This window comes from Peromyscus maniculatus, chromosome 6 (assembly GCF_049852395.1).
Source record: "Peromyscus maniculatus bairdii isolate BWxNUB_F1_BW_parent chromosome 6, HU_Pman_BW_mat_3.1, whole genome shotgun sequence".
In the NCBI taxonomy this organism is placed as follows: domain Eukaryota; kingdom Metazoa; phylum Chordata; class Mammalia; order Rodentia; family Cricetidae; genus Peromyscus; species Peromyscus maniculatus.
In genome coordinates this window covers 110,909,667-110,928,489 of record NC_134857.1, presented here as the reverse complement: position 1 = coordinate 110,928,489, position 18,823 = coordinate 110,909,667, and the positions used below count along the sequence as shown (strand labels likewise).

General features: G+C 45.5%; 1 protein-coding gene and 1 long non-coding RNA gene across 17 annotated transcripts in view; one reads left to right on the top strand and one right to left on the bottom strand.

Moving 5' to 3' along the window:
* Positions 1-18,823, bottom strand: part of Lef1 (lymphoid enhancer binding factor 1) — a 272,799-nt gene that overhangs the window by 223,120 nt on the left and 30,856 nt on the right. The window lies entirely within an intron of this gene.
* On the top strand, positions 15,706-16,693 carry LOC143273990 (uncharacterized). Its single transcript, XR_013052368.1, has 2 exons — positions 15,706-16,065; positions 16,474-16,693. It is a non-coding gene; the product is annotated as an uncharacterized LOC143273990 (long non-coding RNA).

Sequence of the window (18,823 nt, the reverse complement as noted above, 5' to 3'; positions counted from 1 at the left end):
CATTCACAACCCTTGGTCAATGCTCAGTAATGATACGGCTATCTGGATTCGGCAGTTTTTATTGCCAACTTGATAAAAACTACAGTCCCCGGGAAAGAGTGACTCTCAATTGTGGAACTGACTCCATCAGAGCGGTTGTGGGCTTGTGTGTGAGGGTGTTTTCTTGATTAATGACTGATGTGGGAGGACCCAGCCCATCGTGGCTGGTGCCATCCCGGGGCAGGCAGTGAGTGGTTCTGGGTTGTATAAGAAAGCAGACTGAGCAAACCACAGAGAGCAAGCCAGCAAACCTGGTTCCTCCATGGTTTTTGCTTTGGTTTCTTCCTTGAGTTCCTGGCTCCCCTCAATCACGGACTCTACCAGTAAAGCGTAATAAGCCCATCCATTCCTCTCCACGCTGGTTTCGGTCAGTGTTTTGTCACAGCACCAGAGAAGCAAATGAGGACCATCTTTCGGATTATTGACAGCTTGGGTGGGTCCTATTGCCAGAGCGTCCTTGAGAGTTGTTTGGACTCTGGACAGCGATTTGTTTGATGATGCTTTGATGAATTTGAAAGGTGATTCACTTCATGAGAAAGATAGTAGTTCTTCATGGTGAAGGGCAGCCTAACAACTAGGTCAAATCAGAAACAGTAACCTCTTTGAAATACCTCAGATCTAAGGGATAATCAACTCCCCTCCCCCAGCCCCAAAGCTCCAACAGAACTAGAGAACCAAAAGCGACAGTGACCTATAAGAGCCAACAAGGAACTTCCTTCTGAGATGTGCCCAGGTGGATGAGATGTCCCACCTCTGCCTTCAATTCCTCTGCCCCCCCCCCCAACCCCCGACGAGTCTAAAGCTGTGTAACTTCCTAAGGGTTGCATTTATTATCTGGATTCCCACAGGTGGATATTTGAGAGCAGCCTTGCTGAGTGTTCAGAGACCCCGCCACAGACTGCTCAAATGGCTTCGTCAACAGGTACCAAGCAGGCTGGCTGCAGTCCTCACAGACCCGCTGGGAGGAGAGGGATGGGATGGGGAGAGCAAGAGGTGGCTGCAAAGGTTGGCTCTCCCACTTCCTCAGCTCCCGCACAGACTCAGGCCCAGCTGTTCTTTATTCTTGAATAATAAGACCTGAGACGGTGGGGAGATGGTCGGGAGGGAGGGACACAGGACAAGCGAGAAAGATGCCACCACACAAAGGAAAGTATAAAGTGGGCTTAGGCCTATGCCTCGCTAAGTCTTCAAAACCCGGAAATCTGCACGACCGTGTTTTGACAGAGACAGATGGGACCCACGTGGAGGCGGCGAGAGGTGTGGCTGTGAGCGTGTGTTGGGGAGAAAAGCCACACAGGTCCCAGTGTGACAGTCCCCTGCACAAAGAAAACGGATTGGTGTGAAGGTGAGGGAGTGAGGAGCCAAGTCGGGCAGCCATCCTGCCACAACCCCACAGCCTGCAGGCAGGCTCACCCCAAACATCCTGTTTTGCTACACATCACAAGCACCCCAGACCCAAGATGGCTTTCAGGGTTGTCAAAATACCAAACATCAAATAGGCTCTTGAGAACTTCCTGGTACTCTTTCAGAGCAAAGGATGGGTCAACCGACGTGGCTGTGACCTTGTTGGGGTCACAGGTCCTGGTAAGGGCAGGACAGGGCCCTGGTAAGGGCAAGAGGCTGGTCGTCAGGAGGCTCTCCACAACCCACACACAGTTCCTGAATGTCACCAGGCTCAGAACAATCAGGGTCAAAAAAAAAAAAAAAAAAAAAAAAGATCCAAGTTGAAAGTCCATTTGTTCTATTTTCAGCAGTAAAAGGTTTAGCCCTGGACCCCAAACTCATTTTTTTTTTAAATCCCACTCAGAAACAAAGAACAAAAGGCAGTGTGTAGTAGTCAAAAGATATCTGAAGTTCTTTCTTTTCCTCAGTGAAAGGTAAAGAGAAAGCTCAGCAGCGGAGGATGCTGTGAGGACTGGGCTGGGACCCGAAGAATGTAGAGGACAGGGGGACCCAGGAACGAGACCCAGCTGACAGAACACAGGATAAGTAAAAAGGGGCCCAGGAGGCCTGGGCCAGCTGATAAACGTAGTTGAGCTTGGTGCCCGATTAATCTCCACCAGGGCTGCACATTAAACAAATAAACAAACAAAACCTGGCCTGAAACCGTCCTGCCGCCTGTTACTAGAGTCTTAGCTCATGGTGCCCTGTGGAGCTGTGGGGTGTCGGATGAGCCCGGGTCTGAGCCCCAGGCTCTGCCTCTCGCAGGCTGTGTGGCCCTGAGCTGTGATCACCTCACTGTGGCTCCGTTTCCGAAGTGAGGACGCGGCCGCCTCACCACACAGAGCTGTGCAGATGTCAACCTGAGCACAGAGCCCGCAGGCCTCACAGGGAAGGGAGGGGCTACATACCACAGCTCCAAGCCCACAAACCCCCAAGGTGCGAGCCTGTGTGCACAGGTGCCCTCAATCTGAGGCACCCCTGCACGACTCACAGTCCTGCATCCTCTTTTCTCTGAAGAAGTGAAAATTTCCATCGGAGACAATTTGGTTTCTTTCTTTCTTTCTTTTCTTTTTTTTCTTTTTTTTTTTTTTTTTTTTTTTTTTTGGTTTTTCGAGACAGGGTTTCTCTGTGTAGCTTTGCGCCTCTCCTGGGACTCACTTGGTAGTCCAGGCTGGCCTCGAACTCACAGAGATCCGCCTGGCTCTGCCTCCCGAGTGCTGGGATTAAAGGCGTGCGCTACCACCGCCTGGCCTTTGGTTTCTTTCTTTAAAAATGAAAATTCAGCTGTTTCTTCTTAACTCGTGTAAAACACATTGAAAATCCAAATTAAAAAAATTATACACACACACATATACACACACACACATATACACACACACACACATATACACACACTCACACACACACACATATACACACACACATACACACACACACATACACACACACACATATACACACACATACACACATATATAAACGTACTGCACTGAGGAAAAACAGCTTCAATAGTGATAAACACCTTTCTGATCTTTCTTCATTATAACTTCAGACAAGCAATCAAAATGTCAAAACTGTGAGGCTGGGTGGGGTGTACACTTGTAATCTCTGCCACCTCGGAGATTGGGGCTGAAGAACCTCAGTAAGATCTGACTGCAAAACCAAAATAAAACACTGCAATACTATTTTGCAATTTGGTATTGCATTATACATATTTCCCCTTGACTATGTATTTTATCATCTATTTTTGATGGCTGCATGGTTTGATAGGTTGGAAGATGTTCTGCTTTTCATCATCTTTACAGTAAGACTTGATTGTCTTCTTTCCACGCAAAAGAAAACAAAAGCCTAGCAGAGCTTTTGACGGAGACCCCAAGTGGGTCCCTCCCGCTCAAGTCCCCCCCTCCCCGCCCCCAGCTCTGCTCAAGCCCAGTGCCTTTCCCTCAGAGCAGGAGCTGCCCGCCCAGAGCGAGGTGAGGGAGGGGCCCATCGAGCTGCCCGCCCACCGGGGTCACTCCAGGAACTCCAGGAAGGCCTGACCCTCCTCAGGGCTTTGATCTAGCGACCTTCTGCAGAGCAGTAAAGGGTGGGGGGAAGTTGCCCAGTCAAGAGGAGGAAGAGCAGGGAGGGGACCACAGTAGCGAGAAGGACACTCCTCTGGGCAGCCACACAAGGTCCTGGGAGGTTGACTCAGTCTTACCAGAAAGAAAAAAACACATTGAGCGCCCGCCTACCAGCTCCCCATTTTAGAGATCAGGGAATCAAGGCTTGGGAAGCCAGCAAGACCTAATCAGCATTTGCGAATCGCAACTCCATATTAGTGGACGGTAAGACCTACAATTACTGCCATTTGGGGTGCCGTGAGCCAAGCACGGAGCAGCAAATGTTTAATCCCAGCGACAGCCTGGTGAGATGGCTATCACGGCCATCTCCCCGGTTTTTTTTTAGGGGGGTGGGGTGGAGTAAGGAGCTTTGCAAAAATGAAGCAGGTTGCCTGAGACCACGGTTAGCGACAAGAAGAAATTAGACCCAACCTGACTGTCACCGAAGCCCAGGCTCTGACCAAGCATAGGAATGGTCACTGTTACCCGGTAAACTCACTGGGCTTTACTGCTGGTGTAAGTGGCAAGGAATGCATGCGTTCTTCTCTGGCCATCACTTCACAGCTCTCCAGTTTTTGTTTTATCTGCTCAAGAGGGGCATCAGAATGCTCAACACCAATCGGCCTGTAGCCCGCCTCCTCGTGCTTTAGAGGGTGGCGGTGCTGGGAACAGCCAGGGTGCCAACTGAAAGGGGACGCCATGCCCGGTGCCCACAGCTGAACCGCCCAGCACAAAGACAACACGACCATCCGGTGGGTCCCCGGGAGGCCACTTCAGGTCTGCCGAGGCCCGGGGACTCCCTGCGTGTATAATTACAATGGTGCTTCTAGGTGATGGGCAGGTAGATGAGGAAGATTTCAAGTCGTTTGTTTACTTATTTTTTAAAGGCTCTTTCTCAGAATGACTCATGTGAACAGTTTAAGCAAACAGCTGTGACAGGCGAGGGACGGAAGGCCATGGCCACCTGCTCCGCGGGTAGGGTAGGATGTGCTCAATCTGTGGAGTTAATTAGATCAATCTCGGCTCATTTTCTTTAATGAGACGCTGCAAAGCGCAACACTCACCAGACCTGTTTTCTGGGCTATGTTTCACCTGTTCCTGTTCCAGCTCATCCATTCTTGAGCTTTATTTTTGGTTGAAGCGAAAATCTGTAATTATTTTATTTTATTTTTTTCAAACACAGATTTTCTGGGGAAACCATGACAGCTATACATGTTTGTGGGAGAGCCAGTGAGCCCCAGCATTGACTTTCTGGTCAATTATACTCCAGTAACTCACACCAAGAGTGGGGACGGCCAACATTTACAGTGGGGAATTGCTTGCATTTTTTTGCCTTTCAAGCATGTTATCAACATAAAGTGTAAAGAGGCTTAAGATTATTAGTGGTTTCTTTTTCCTTCCTTTCTGGAGTGTAAGAATACGAGGTAAGATGATTTCTCTATAGTCCTCTAACCTCTGTAACAGTGTTTTGTAGGATTCTGAGGTCTGGCGGCCAAGAGGAAGGATGTGATTGACGTCTTGTCTAGCGGCAGGCAACTCCCCCACATGGGACAGGGGCCCAAATGTCAGGCCACAGAGCACCACACACTACAGAGAAAAGCGAGTCTTTGTGTTAAAAGTCATTGGCTAAATTTGTGCTTAGTAGCTGCGATTTTACTCTTGGCCAGAACTGCAGGCTTTAAAGCAACAGGCCCCTTTCACTTAGTTTGGATAAGAAAGTCTACCAAACAACTGAATACCCACAGTTGACCTGTCAATCACTTTACAAAACACCAAGTCAGGCCCATGCCTGTGTTTTCCCTGAGACAATAGTGGCTATTTCTTACCTGCAATGGTACTTTACATGGTGCTTCCCATTTCATCACCCAGACAATAGAAGAGCATGTATTCAGGGGCCTAGACATGTTCACTGCTTTGTTAAGTGACATTACCCCCCCCCCTTTTTTTTAAAGCTGAGAGTCCACAGTGAAGAATTTATGAGTGTTCACTAGTATTCTCACAGTTGGGGGCCCTGCAGTGATCTATTCTCAGACACCAGCAGTTTGGCCAATCATTGCTTTTTGGTTGGTTTGCTTGGTTTGTTTTGTTTTTTCAAGACAGGGTTTTTCTGTTGCCCTGGCCATCATGGAACTCTCTGTAGCCCAGGCTGGCCTCGAATTCACAGAGATCCACTTGGCTCTGCCTCCTGAGTGCTGGGATGAAAGGCATGGGCCACCGCTGGGGTTCACTGCTTTCCAACACCAGCACAAATGTCAACACCCAAGGTGGAAGGGAAAGATGACATCTGATTACTGTGAAGGCAGCTTTGATCTCATGGACCCTCTAAAACTGTCTCAGGGAGTTCCACAAGTTCAAAGAGCACACTTAGAGACTCAGTGTCCCAGAGTGAACCTGCTCATACTGGTCAGGCTGAGGCCTGGGGGACAGTCTCACTGCTAAGAGCACTTGCTGAGTACACAAGAGGCACGGAGGGGCCCTGGATCTGATCCCTAGCAACAGACACACACCACACACACACACATCACATACACACACCATGCGCATACCACACAAACACAAACACCACAAACACACACACACACCATAAAAACACACTACACACATAAACACACACACCACACAAACCAAATACACACACACACACATCTCATACACACACCATGTGCATACCACACACACACACACAAACACACACACATGCCAGAAAAACTCACTAAACACAAACACACACACACCACACAAACCAAATACACACCACACACACACACATCTCATACACACACCACACACATACCACACAAACACACATACCACATGCACACCACACACATCAAAAGCGGAAGAATAAAACCTTGACTTTGTCGGGGCTTTCCCCTCCTTGACAAAAAGGACAGAGGTAGCAAAGCATAAGCCGATTGTGCTATGGGTTCTGGGCAGAGCTGTTCATCCTTCCTCTTGCCTTCTAGGCCAAGAACATGGATAGCATTTTCTGGCCAAGATCTTGAAAGACCTCTAGCATGGTCATGAGTAGGGAGCAGTAACTCCCAGCGGAAAGGATGCTGCTGGCCGTGGGCTGCCTTTGCTCCTACGGCCTCAACCACTCCCTTCAGTCTACCAGATTGGCACATCTCAGTTGTTATGGTTGCTGTTAGAACACAGAAGACTATAGATTTCCCCAAGACCACTCCCTGCCCCCCCCCCCGTTATCACTGGTTCCGATTCATAAATTTCTTATTATCATTCAGACCTGAATAGTTTCTTTGACGTTTTGGACCCTCAGAAGAGTTTTCTCGGTGGAGAACGGGTTTCTCTGGTTGCTTTCTCCTAAACCATTGACTGTGTAATAAAAGAATATGACTCGTTACATTTGAGATGTAACATTACATGTTCTTTGGCATTTGTTAACACTTGAATTGTAGCCCAGTGTTTTATGTTCTGAACGGTTGGGACACAACAATCCATAGAATGTATGAGATTAGGCACACTAGTTTTGACATTTATCTCATCAACATTTTACGAGGGAGGGAGGCTTGGTGACTTACCAGTTACTAGGAGTTAGAATTCCTTACTAGAGAGGAGATTTCTCTGTATTTCCTTGTGCTTCTGCCACTGACACAGAAGCTCTTGTTCTATAGGTAACAGCTCAAACCACATTTCCCTTTGTATGATATCGCGGTTCTATTATGATTGTTTATCATGGTTGCTAATACTTCTCATACTGTTGTTTTCATAATCTTCCTTTTTGTCTCTCTTTAGGCTGTGATCTTCCAGTCTCTATTCCACTTCATGAATTCACCTAAATCTAATCTTCTATTAAACCTATCCATTTTAGTTTTACTTAATTTTTTCCTGTATAAAATGGAGTCTTTTTTTTTTTTTAAATTAGGTGGACATTTTATAAAGCTACACCATCTAACATGTAGCCATTTAAATTTCACCAGGGATCCATGTCTCTGTCACTACGTGCTTGTGATCACTTCCATACAGAGAGTCAACACGGAGTTGAGATGTGGGGGTCTGACCCAGCCTGATGTACCAAGTGTGGCTTTTGTGTGTGGTGGTTTTTACCATGTCTTTACTATGAGTGTCTACTTCTGATGAGTTTCTCAGCAGGCACTCTGAGGCCTCCACTGAAGGGAAGCGCTTCTAGCAAGGACTTGTCATTGTTTTTTCCATGTGCTAGCAACCATCATCCAACTGGGTACTCCTTACAGTGATTCCCAGGTTGAACTCTTCCATTGTGCCTCAGTAATACGTATGAAGTCAGGGTGTGAATCTCATCCAGAGTCAGCTGTAGTTGCGACTCTCAGGAACACATTCTTCCCCTTCGAGGCAGTGCCGATGTGTGACATGGGAGTCACAAACTGGCAAAGTATGTTTATATCTAAGTTCACCCCGACCTAATGGATGCTGCATGCACAGCCTTGGGGATCCCCAATTTCTGCCAGAGTTCATGTCTCATTTTTCCTGTTAAGCATCTACTCCATCCCTGGACTATGCAAGATGCAAAATGAAGCTTGGTTCATCGCACTCAACAAACATCAGCGTCAGTGATGTTCAGTCACTTGTTCGCTGGCTTCTCAGTGTCCTTGACTTCTAGTCAGCCCCAGAGCATTCGAAATGTGTATTTTGAGAAAAAAGTTGTCCTCTGGCTTCCATACATTGCAGTGGCACACGTACACAAGCAAGTGAGCACATATGCACACCCCTACACACCACACACCACACACAAATGTATTTTTGTGTGTACTTTTTTAATTGAAGAAAACTCTATTCCACCAGCAAAACCATCTAGTATTATCACTCTGATCTATGTGAGGTAATTGATGTTCTGCTCTATGAGTGTTAAAAGAACCCTCAAGGGCAGAGACTTTCACTTCCTAATATTCACATACGTGAGGACAACAGACTGAGCACCATGCATATCAGCAAAGTCTACAGGGTCACCCTTATTTAGCTACTTCAACTTTTCTGTAGTGAAACTCAATAGAAATCACTCAGGACTGATAAAGGACACACGGAAGCACACACACACACACACACACACACACACACACACACACACACACACACACACACACCACACACACCTCACATCCGTTTTTGGTCTGCTTTTCGCCACCAAACACTTTTGAAGACAATTTTAGTTATCAGAGTTTTGTAGATTTGACATCCTTTTATCTGCAAGCAGCCCGTCCACAGTCAAGCCTGGAGCTAGGCCCACAACTTCCTACTCCAGACACGGCTTTCCAGATGAGCCAGACTTGTCCAATGCACTTGAGTGACGCAAGGATGGCACTAAGCTGTGGGAGACATTGTCCTTGACCTGCTAAATCTGAAGTGAGCTGACTACACAGAAGATCTAGTTCCTTCTGACTGAGAACCTTAGCACATCAACATAGATCAGGGACGATTTTTCTGTGCTCATGCACTGAATTTATTGGTGTTTGTTGCAGGTATCAGTTCAATATAATTCAGCCAACAAAACATCAGCATCACTGACAGTGACGGGATAACACTGGTTTGAAATGTTTCTTCACATGCTCTTGTGTCTTCCCCCAATCTTCTACATTTGGACATAGCACGCTCACACATTTAACTGTTTTAGAATTCATTGTATAAGCTACCAGACAGTGATGGAAGATCAGCAGGGATGTGCCAATTAGATCGACAGTTTATATATTAGTGGTATGGGGATGACTTTGAGATCTCACAGAGAAATTATCTGCTGGATAACATAACACCATCACATCAAGTTTTTCAGAACATTTTTAAATGGTTTATTAGTAAAATTTTGGGAACTGACGCACAATATATATAGTGTAAGTGCAATGTCTGGTGGGATAGTCTCACCATCATCAGGAGTTAAAGGCCATAATTTATCTGTGAACTTCAGTTAATAATGTAACCTATTAGAGATGGCCACTGTAATCTATGAATGAGATCATCTGAAGTATATTAATGAGATCATGATGAAGTATATCATCAGAGTCTATTTAAAAGTCTAAATTCAAAAAGTTGTTGTCCATAACTGTACTAGCATTCATCAGATTTTTCACCACCAAAGCTTACAAGAAAAATCTGTGCTTTGCAGTCTGAGAACTACTGTTAGTGTTTGTTCCGGTGGCTGGTCCTACTCTGAGACCAGGGGCCTTCATTATGTTCACATGTATGCTTCTGTTCCCTCTCAGGACTTAGAGGACAATTTTCATAAATTGTAGGTATTTGATATACATGGGCATATAAGAAGCCAACTCCAGATCTTTTTTATAATAATGGAAAAGAGCTAACAAACAGTAATGTTAGCAAGCATTTTAGCCAGTCGTGTCAACACCAGTAATGAACACTGTTTCCTGGCAGTTGCTAACCGGGACCCAGACTGCTGGATTACAATATGAACTTTTGGGATGTAACTCAGTGACAGTGTCTTGTGTGGCCAATACCACAGAGACAACATGACAGGGTTGAGATGCAGCAGCCATATTTATTGAAAGGATAGCCATTGTTATCCTGTTAATTATTATAATCTTAATCCAGTAAGATCATGAATTATGTAGAATTGATGCTTATTGGCAAAGACTAGAAAAGTTAGAATGATGAGTTATCAGTTTGTTAGAATGGGGGGGGGGGCAAGTACGAATTGACTAATTTTATTTTCTGTTGTTTCCTTAGCACAGATTGAAAAACAAAAAGAGGAAAAGAAACTCACAAAATGCCTATCATAAAATGTTGTTATAGCAATCAGATGAGTATAATGATATAAAATAAAAGAGTATTTCCCAAATCATAGGCCATTTTGCTTCAGAAAATGGGGTCAAATAAATGCCCAACATGCCCACCGGGTGCCAGCTTCACTCTGTCTTTCCCTCACATGTCACGCTGAACCTTCCTTCTGGCCTCTCTCCCAGCTTCCTCACACAGCCTGCTGCTTCAGAAGATGGAGCAAAAGCCCACTGAGAAGCTGTCTCCTTCGCCTTGTCCTTCTGCTAACACCTCTGGTCAGTTCTAGGTATTTCTACTGTAAAATGTACCAGTTAGTCTAGTGCCTAGTCTGGATCACATCTGTGTGTGCCAGCCAACCAATTAACCAGGAGGCAGAAATCACAGACCCTTTCCATTCCCAAGCACTGGTCAGTTTCCACACTCTCCTTACCTCTATGCTCTAAGAAAACTGCAATTCCAAAGAAAATTATAATTTTAGGAGGAAAAAAAATGACCGCATCATAGTTTCTCCGAACCTAAAAGCCTTATGGTTTCTAGGGAAGAGTAGTTACAAGCCCACACTACATATGGATTGCATGGATTCTGCATGTTTTGCCCTAACAAAAAGTTTTAAAAATAAAAAGCACAGTAGTTCATGAATAATAGAAAAACAAGAGACAACTCCAGATCAGACATCAATTCTTTGTAATTCTGAGAAAATTCTCAACAGAAAACAAACACCCACCAGGATGCTCCACTTAACCAAAACAATAAACAACAAACATCCTGTGGTTGTTTCCTCAAAATTTCCAACAACAAAATGCTTCTAATTAATGAGGTCAGACCTTGTCATGGGAACTGTTTGGTAAAATGAGAATATGCTTATAGTTGTCTGTTAGCAAAAACTGCCTAGACCAACAAAGCCACATGGCTTCTGTCAACTCACTAGTGGGTAGACACGTTAATCACACTGCATGTTCTTTGAACAACTTACCTACTGCATCTGGAGCGCAAAATGCCAACTGACGTCTGTTTAGGAAACAAACGCGACCCTCTTACGCCACATTATGGGTAGCGTTGCTGTGCATTGAACGAACAGCAATCCATTTTTCATTCCGTTTCTCCCATAACATCCTCAGTGCTGATGATCACATCTCAAAGATATCATTTCACTATACTTCTCTTTGAATTTCAGAATGTGCTGGCATAACCCACAGAATTTCTCCCTTCTGATGAGGACATTTTAGAAGCACGGGTCAGAATTATCCCGTGAAAGAGGAAAGGGCTGGTACATGCTTATAATCTCAGCACTGACAGGGCTGTGGCAGGAAGATGCTTGTCAGCCAGCGAAGATGGCTTCATCAAAGGACCTGCCCAAAGGAGGTGGACACTGAGGTTGTCCTCTGACAGCAGCACGCAGCACGTGTGTACACACACACACACACACACACACACACACACACACACACACACACGGGGAGGGGTGGGGTGATCACCACCTGACTGAATAACTTTGCCGTCAAGTCCAAAGAAGCTTTTGTACGGTGTCAGTCTGTCCCACGGCACGGAGTCTGACCAGCCCATAATCATCATGTCATCAGGTCTTTGCAGCACACTGCAACAAGACTCTCGCATCAGTTGGCTAAGTACAAACAAGTCCCTGGATTTTTTCCTTTAGGACTTAAGGCTTTCTTAAATCAGAGTGAAAATTGAAGTCTATGTATGAACACTATACACTAGAGTAAGTCTATTTGTCTTGATCGATATTGAACCCTTCCCCGATGGTGGTGCTGAGTGGGAGGTGCTTTACAGACATATTTTAATTTATGCCACTCAAGAATGCTCCATGCTGACTAAAATAAATCACCAGAAGCCAGGCAGAGGTGATGCACGCCTTTAATCCCACCCAGCACTTGGGAGGCAGGGTCAGGTGGATCTCGGTGAGTTCAAGGCCAGCCTGGTCTATAGAGCAAGTTCAGGGACAGCCAGGGTGACACAGAGAGACCCTATCTCAAAAAACCAAAATCACCAGAAAGCCGTCACACCATACATCCCTAGACACAATCCTGGCTGCAGGAAAGACAATTGGAAACATCCAACTCTCAGGTCAACCAATCAAGCATCAAACTATCAAAGTCAATCTCCACAAATTGCTCATGTGATCTAACAGAAGGTTGCTAAAAAACAATAAGCCTGTTGCTAGCCTTTGCTATAGGTGAAAAAAGACCCGGCTCTTCTGGGGCTCTTTGGAAATAGAAACTCTGAAAAGTTCTAACAGGTTTAAATCCGACAGAACCATGTCTTTCTGTTGTTTTATTATGATCTAAAACAGACCATTAATAAGCAGGCTAGAATGTAAAATAGAAAGCTCTGGTAGGAAATTCAGAGGCAGCCTGGTGGTGGCACGCAGCCTGGTGGTGGCACACGCCTTTAATCCCAGCACTCGGGAGGTAGAGCCAGGTGGATCTCTGTGAGTTTGAGGCCAGCCTGGTCTACAGAATGATCCAGGACAGGAACCAAAACTACACAGAGAAACCCTGTCTCAAAACCAAACAAAAAACAAAAAAACAAGAAGAAGAAGAAGAAGAAGAAGAAGAAGAAGAAGAAGAAGAAGAAGAAGAAGAAGAAGAAGAAGAAGAAGAAGAAGAAGAAGAAGAAGAAGAAGAAGAAGAAGAAGAAGAAGAAGAAGAAGAAGAAGAAGAAATTCAGAGGCAGCTTTCATATAAACCAGTGTTTACAAACCATGTAAGAGAAACTAGCAATGTAGTGAGGCTTGGAGAGTGCTTGCTTAGCGTGCACAAAGCCTTGGGTTCATCACCCAGCATGTTATAAAACCAGGCCTGGTGATGCATGGCTGTAATCCCTGTACGAAAGGGGGGTAGGGAGAGGGAGAGGGGAGAGATAGGAGACAGAGAGAGAGACAGAGAGAGAGAGAGAGAGAGAGAGAGAGAGAGAGACAGAGAGAGAGACAGAGAGAGAGACAGAGAGAGAGACAGAGAGAGAGACAGAGACAGAGAGACAGAGAGAGACAGAGACAGAGAGAGACAGAGACAGAGACAGAGATCAGGGCTTGCATTTAGATCGACCTGGAAGGAAATTTCAAACGTGAGTTCAAGGTTCTTACTGTTAATTTTCATCATGAGTTACTCAGACAATGAGGCGGATGGTTAAGAATTTAAAACAGAAGGGTCTAGACTAAGGCTCATAACAAGGAGAAAAAGCGTAAGGTTCCTGGGTCCCAGGAGACCTGACTCTGTATCCACATCATGTGATGGAGTCATCTGGCTGATAAGATCTGGAACTGTACCAGGACGTCATTCTATGTCTGACTCCTCAAATCCCACCGGTACGGTACCCACCTCTCAAAGCGCATACTTCCCCAAAGCCCCTCCCCCTGGGACCAATTATACTTTCTTCTTTTTCATTCTCCTGCATACTTTGAGGGTTGCTGCTGTCACCACCCACTTACCCAGTGGACATACAGTAACCTAGACCTGGCCCCGAAACTTTCTTCTGAGACTCATGGATTCCTCCAGGTTTCTTCCCGAAGAGTACTCCACAATGCTTACTAAATCAGGCAGCACCAGGACCTGGACAGATTAATAAAACACCATTTCCAATCCTCAACCTACAGCATTCTGAGATGAGGGTCTAGACTCAGGCTCCTGCCCATAACAAGGAGAAAGAGGAGCTTCCAAAGGAGCTGCCAGGCACTCAAAGACCACACTTTGAGACCCATGCCAAGGAAGATTGGCTTCTGAATGGAAGTTCCTCGGACTTCCGTTTAAACTTTACCATGACAATATAATCATGGGATTGAAGCGATAAACCAGAAGCAGTGATGGGCTCCTCCCGGGACCCAGTCTCTGCAGCAGGGTGCTGGGCTTAGCTTATCATTCTCAGAATGGCTTGGTGGCTTTGGCTCTTCCTCTGGCATAACCTTCCTTGGAACTTACAGCCCTAAAACCAAATTGTGTTTCAGATTACTAATGCAGGGCTGGAAGGGGCCTTGGAGGTCTAGCTTCCTACACAATACGCTCTTCTGGTAGCATCCTTAAGGAAGTTTCATAACACTCCCAACCCCCACTATGAATGATCCGTGCCCGAACACCACCCCCTTGGGAAACCATCTCATTTTATTGTCAACCGTGTGGGGAAAGCCTTCCTTAAAGATACTGGTATTTGTCCTGTCAAGATGTCGACCTACCCACTGCAGGCCTGTGACCTGGAAATTGGAAAACCACCTCAACTCACTGTCAAATGCGTCGGGGGAGTCTTCCCTAAAGTCATGGGCATCTGTCTTGTCAAGACGTCCATCTACCCAGTGCAGACCTACAACCGCTAATCTGATACCCTCAGGGGACATTCATCACACAATTTTAAATTTCAAGTTTTAGAAAAGTCATGTGACAAGCATACTTTCTGTTACATATTGCCCCTAGTGGGGGTCAGGGCATCACTCTATTATCAAATGCATTTGTATTTTTGGAGTGAAGTGTGTGGTTCCTCACAAGTAGTGAGGAAGATATATAAAAAACTTCAGATTGATTAGCCCAGGATTTCACCACTAAATTTAAAATCCTGAATTTCCAGATATCTGTCAACTGCAAGGCTACTCATAAAGGACCACACCAGCTACTGTTTTGTCCTCTGTGAAAACTCCAATCACCCTACCTCCTTCTCCACATTGGGGGTCCGGCCCCTAGCTGGGATGGCTGTCCCACTGTTCCCCCCTTCTTCTGATTTATCAACTGCTAAATTAATCCACTGCAATGAAGAGAGCTAGAAAGACACTCAGCGCCTTGCCCAACTCAGCCATCAAAAGAACGAGCCTTCCATTTGGAAAAGAGGAGCCTCTGACTCTGACGGACATACACTTATTTTAACACCTCTCGACATGTGCACAGAAACGCTTTATGTTGTAACAAAACAGGAAAAGCAAAAGACAATACTTGGCTACTAGAATGTGCTAGGCAAATTGATGATTTACATACATATGTCTCAAAAATTTTTACACTGCTCTACGAAGAAGATGGTGACGTCATTCTTTACATGAGAAAACTGGAGCCTGGGCAGTGAAGTTCCTCAAAGTCCCACCAAAGGCAGACCCAGGATTCGGAAGTTGAGCTAGGATTCTCTCGATTAACTGTCCCTGTATCTGCCTCTAGCCTTGCTGCTCCAGGCTTTAATCGATGGCTGCAGAGGATGCAGATGTTCCTCATGACGAGAGGAAGAGATGAACTGACACTCGTCACTTGAAGGGAAAAGACCCAAAATGGCGAAGAATGGCCAGGTGACATGGAGAAGGGGGGAGGGGAGCTTTAACATGGCTACTGTGACACTTTGCGGGGCAATGGGTTCAAATGCTGGAGTGTCGGGAGGAGAGAAGCCTTCTACAGTTGCCCGGTTGCTGGGAGACCACTGAGATTCTACAGGCTGCAACTGCATCATCTCTACATTCCAGATGAAGGGAACCTCCACCCGCTCTGCTCTGGAAGAGTCAGAGCTACCCTCAGTGCTCAGAGTGGCCATAAGGGAGCCACAACAGAGGATTCGGTGAGGGGCTGGCCAGAGCGGCAAAGAGCTCGAAACCTCAGGGCTTAAAGACCGAGGTTTGTTCTGTCCCAAGAGCAAAGGACAGTAGCCGCCTCCACCTCACACAGACAGTGACTCTGAGTGCTTCCAGTCAGGGCTCCAAACAAGCGGGGGGTTCCCAGCCTGGGCTCTGGTGGCCGCGAACTGGCTTCCTTCACTGGGGGACATGCTGCCTCCCTACCAGGTAGGATGTTAGGCTACATTGTGGCTGTCTTGTGGGCTAGAGCAGAGGCCTGTAGGCAACAACCCCCACTCTGTGGAGGAGAGCCTGGCCCAGCTGAGTAACACTTCAATGGACTGCCAGCAGGAGGGAGGATTTTAGGCAAGTGGAGACTAGCAGGCCTCCCCCAGCCGGCCAGTGTGGGTAATTATCCACTCCTTCGGTCCTTCCTTGGGGGCTGACCTGCTGGGATTCTTGGATGGTGTCCCTGCCTCTGCTCTCCCCCTCCCCGCCACCCGCCACCCCTCAGCGGGCCGGCTCCGAGGAAGCTTTACAGTTTGGCTCCTCTCCCTTCTTGAACCTTGCCCAGATGGGAACAGTACATCAAACAGTGTAATTAAAAATCCTCGAAGCTGACTTCTTTTTACTCAGCCTCAAGAAAATCGTTCATGAAATGGCCAAACTGGTCAAACGAACACACATGCTCAGAGCAAGGTCAGGATGCCGTGTGGAAGGAGGCAAATCCTTCAGAGGCTGGGTTTCAAGTAGGAAAAGAAAGCCCAGCCTGGCCAACAGGAAGGACGGGGAAGACTCCAAAATTTAAATGCAGAAGAATTTTGAGACTATCGTATTAAAAGTTTTAAGTTCTGAATCGTGGTTCATCTTTTCTAATACAGAAGCCAACACGTATGTTCCACAGAGAAATCTCACCTATTAAGTTTTTACTTGATATTGGCTTTTTTTATATCCAATTTTCTGACTAATTTCTACTTTGTCCTTCTACTGAATAGTCATCTCCCAAACCTTTAAAATTAAGTCCCACGGTATTCTAAAACCAAAGGATGGTTTTGTTTTGAAAGAATGTATGTTCTGCATAGCATGATGCCAGCTCAAATACTTCTCACGAGACAGCATCTACCTCCTGAAATTTCCTTTCCATAAAACAGCGCTAGACTCTTTGCTGTAGCACAAAAGTTCCAGATTTGAATGCCTGGCCTACATCTGGAAAGCTCTGCAATGCATAAGACCCGGCGCCGGAAGTCAGCTTCTTCCAGGTCTTGTAGTAGTAATGAGTCCAGGGTTGGGGTTTACATGTTGTAGAAAGAAAGCAACTTCATTCTTAGAGTTCATGAATAATAAATTAAAGAAAAAGTAAGATCATTTGCCCTCATAAAATTTGACTTTTTTGTTTAAAAAACATCAGCATTTGTGATTATTTATTATACAATTTATTATGAACCATTCTATGTTTGTAAAATTCTAAAAATAATGATGTGGCTTCAGACATGCACGGGCAAAGGGGAATTAATTTCCAATGGTTTCTCTGAAGTTGTTACAGAGGCACACAGTCACTGACAAAATGGTTACCAATGAAAACTCTGACTCTTCCTTTAAAATGATGAATTTTTCTGGTATAACGCTTGCTATGAATAAAGGTGCTTAATTTATACTAAGCTCACTTTGATGAAAAAAAAACTCAAGTCTTTTATCAATTTTAAAAACTTCAAAGTTGACTTCAACACTAATCAAACTACATGCTGGGGCCCCTCCCCTAAATAATTAGAATTATTCTCCAACCAGGACAGAATTTGCCCCTAAAAAGGGAAAGAAAAGTTTTCAGAATAGTTATTTTTTTTAACAATTCACATCTTCAAAGCTGGTGAGTTCTCATTAAAACAGAGGGTCCAGGTCATAGCTGAAACAGCACCAGGCTCTGTTTACAGTGCGAGAGTTTGAATTTGGAGTCTGCTGTGACGAAGGAACAGAGAGAACGTGGTGACAATGTGAGGCTCCTGAGCTTGCACTGAGCTCCCAGGAGACCCACAGCTGACCCACAGGGCGGAGCTTGTGGGGTCCGAGGGGAGCCCTCCACAGGCAAGGAGGGGAGGCAGCTTACACTGAGCTTCAGGTCCAGGCCAGGGTCTCATCTCAGAGGACTGTGAAAATCTATGGACCTCCCTTTTGCTTGTGACATCTGCCAGATCCCTGGCTAGGGTATGTATGTTTTAGACCCTAAACTCGTATTTTATTTGTGGTTTAAAAACCCAAAGGCAGCTTTCCTTTTAACTGTTGCAAAGACCAGTCAACCACACGTGTGTAGACTCCGTATAAAAACTTCACCTTGTCTTATAGAATGTATCCCACTACACATAACATGCAAAAGTAGGATACTTGTGTAACTTTAAAACTGTTTTCCCCTAAAATATATAGCTCATTCCCCTTGGTGTATTAAAAAGCACTAGAGGAAAATATAAGGGATGGTTATGCCTCCCTAAATCTAAATTTCTGAACCTTTAGAGTTTTTAACACACTTTAGGATCCATATTTTCTCCCATGACTATGCAGCCCCCTGGAACATAAAACCAAAGTCTGACCTTTCTTCTTCAGTAGATGGCACACACTAGACCCCACACCTGCCTCCTCACCCTGAGCTCTACTCTGGGAACAGGTCAAATGTGGAAATTCAAATATCAAGCATGCATGGTAATATATCTCAAGAAAAGAGAAAAAAGGAAAGGAAAAAGCCTGTAATGAAGCTGGAGAGTATGATAGCTCACTGGTTAAGAGTGCTTGATGCTCCTGCAGAGGACCCTAGCTTAGTTCCCAGCCCCCAACCTGAGAGGCTCACAGACACCAGTAACTCTAGTTCCACAGGCCCAACGCCCTCTTCTGGTCTCTGTGGGCACTGCAAACACATGGTGCATATAATGACACACACACACACACACACACATGCATAAGTAATTTTTTTAAAGGAATGAAATTGAAAAAACAGGCATGT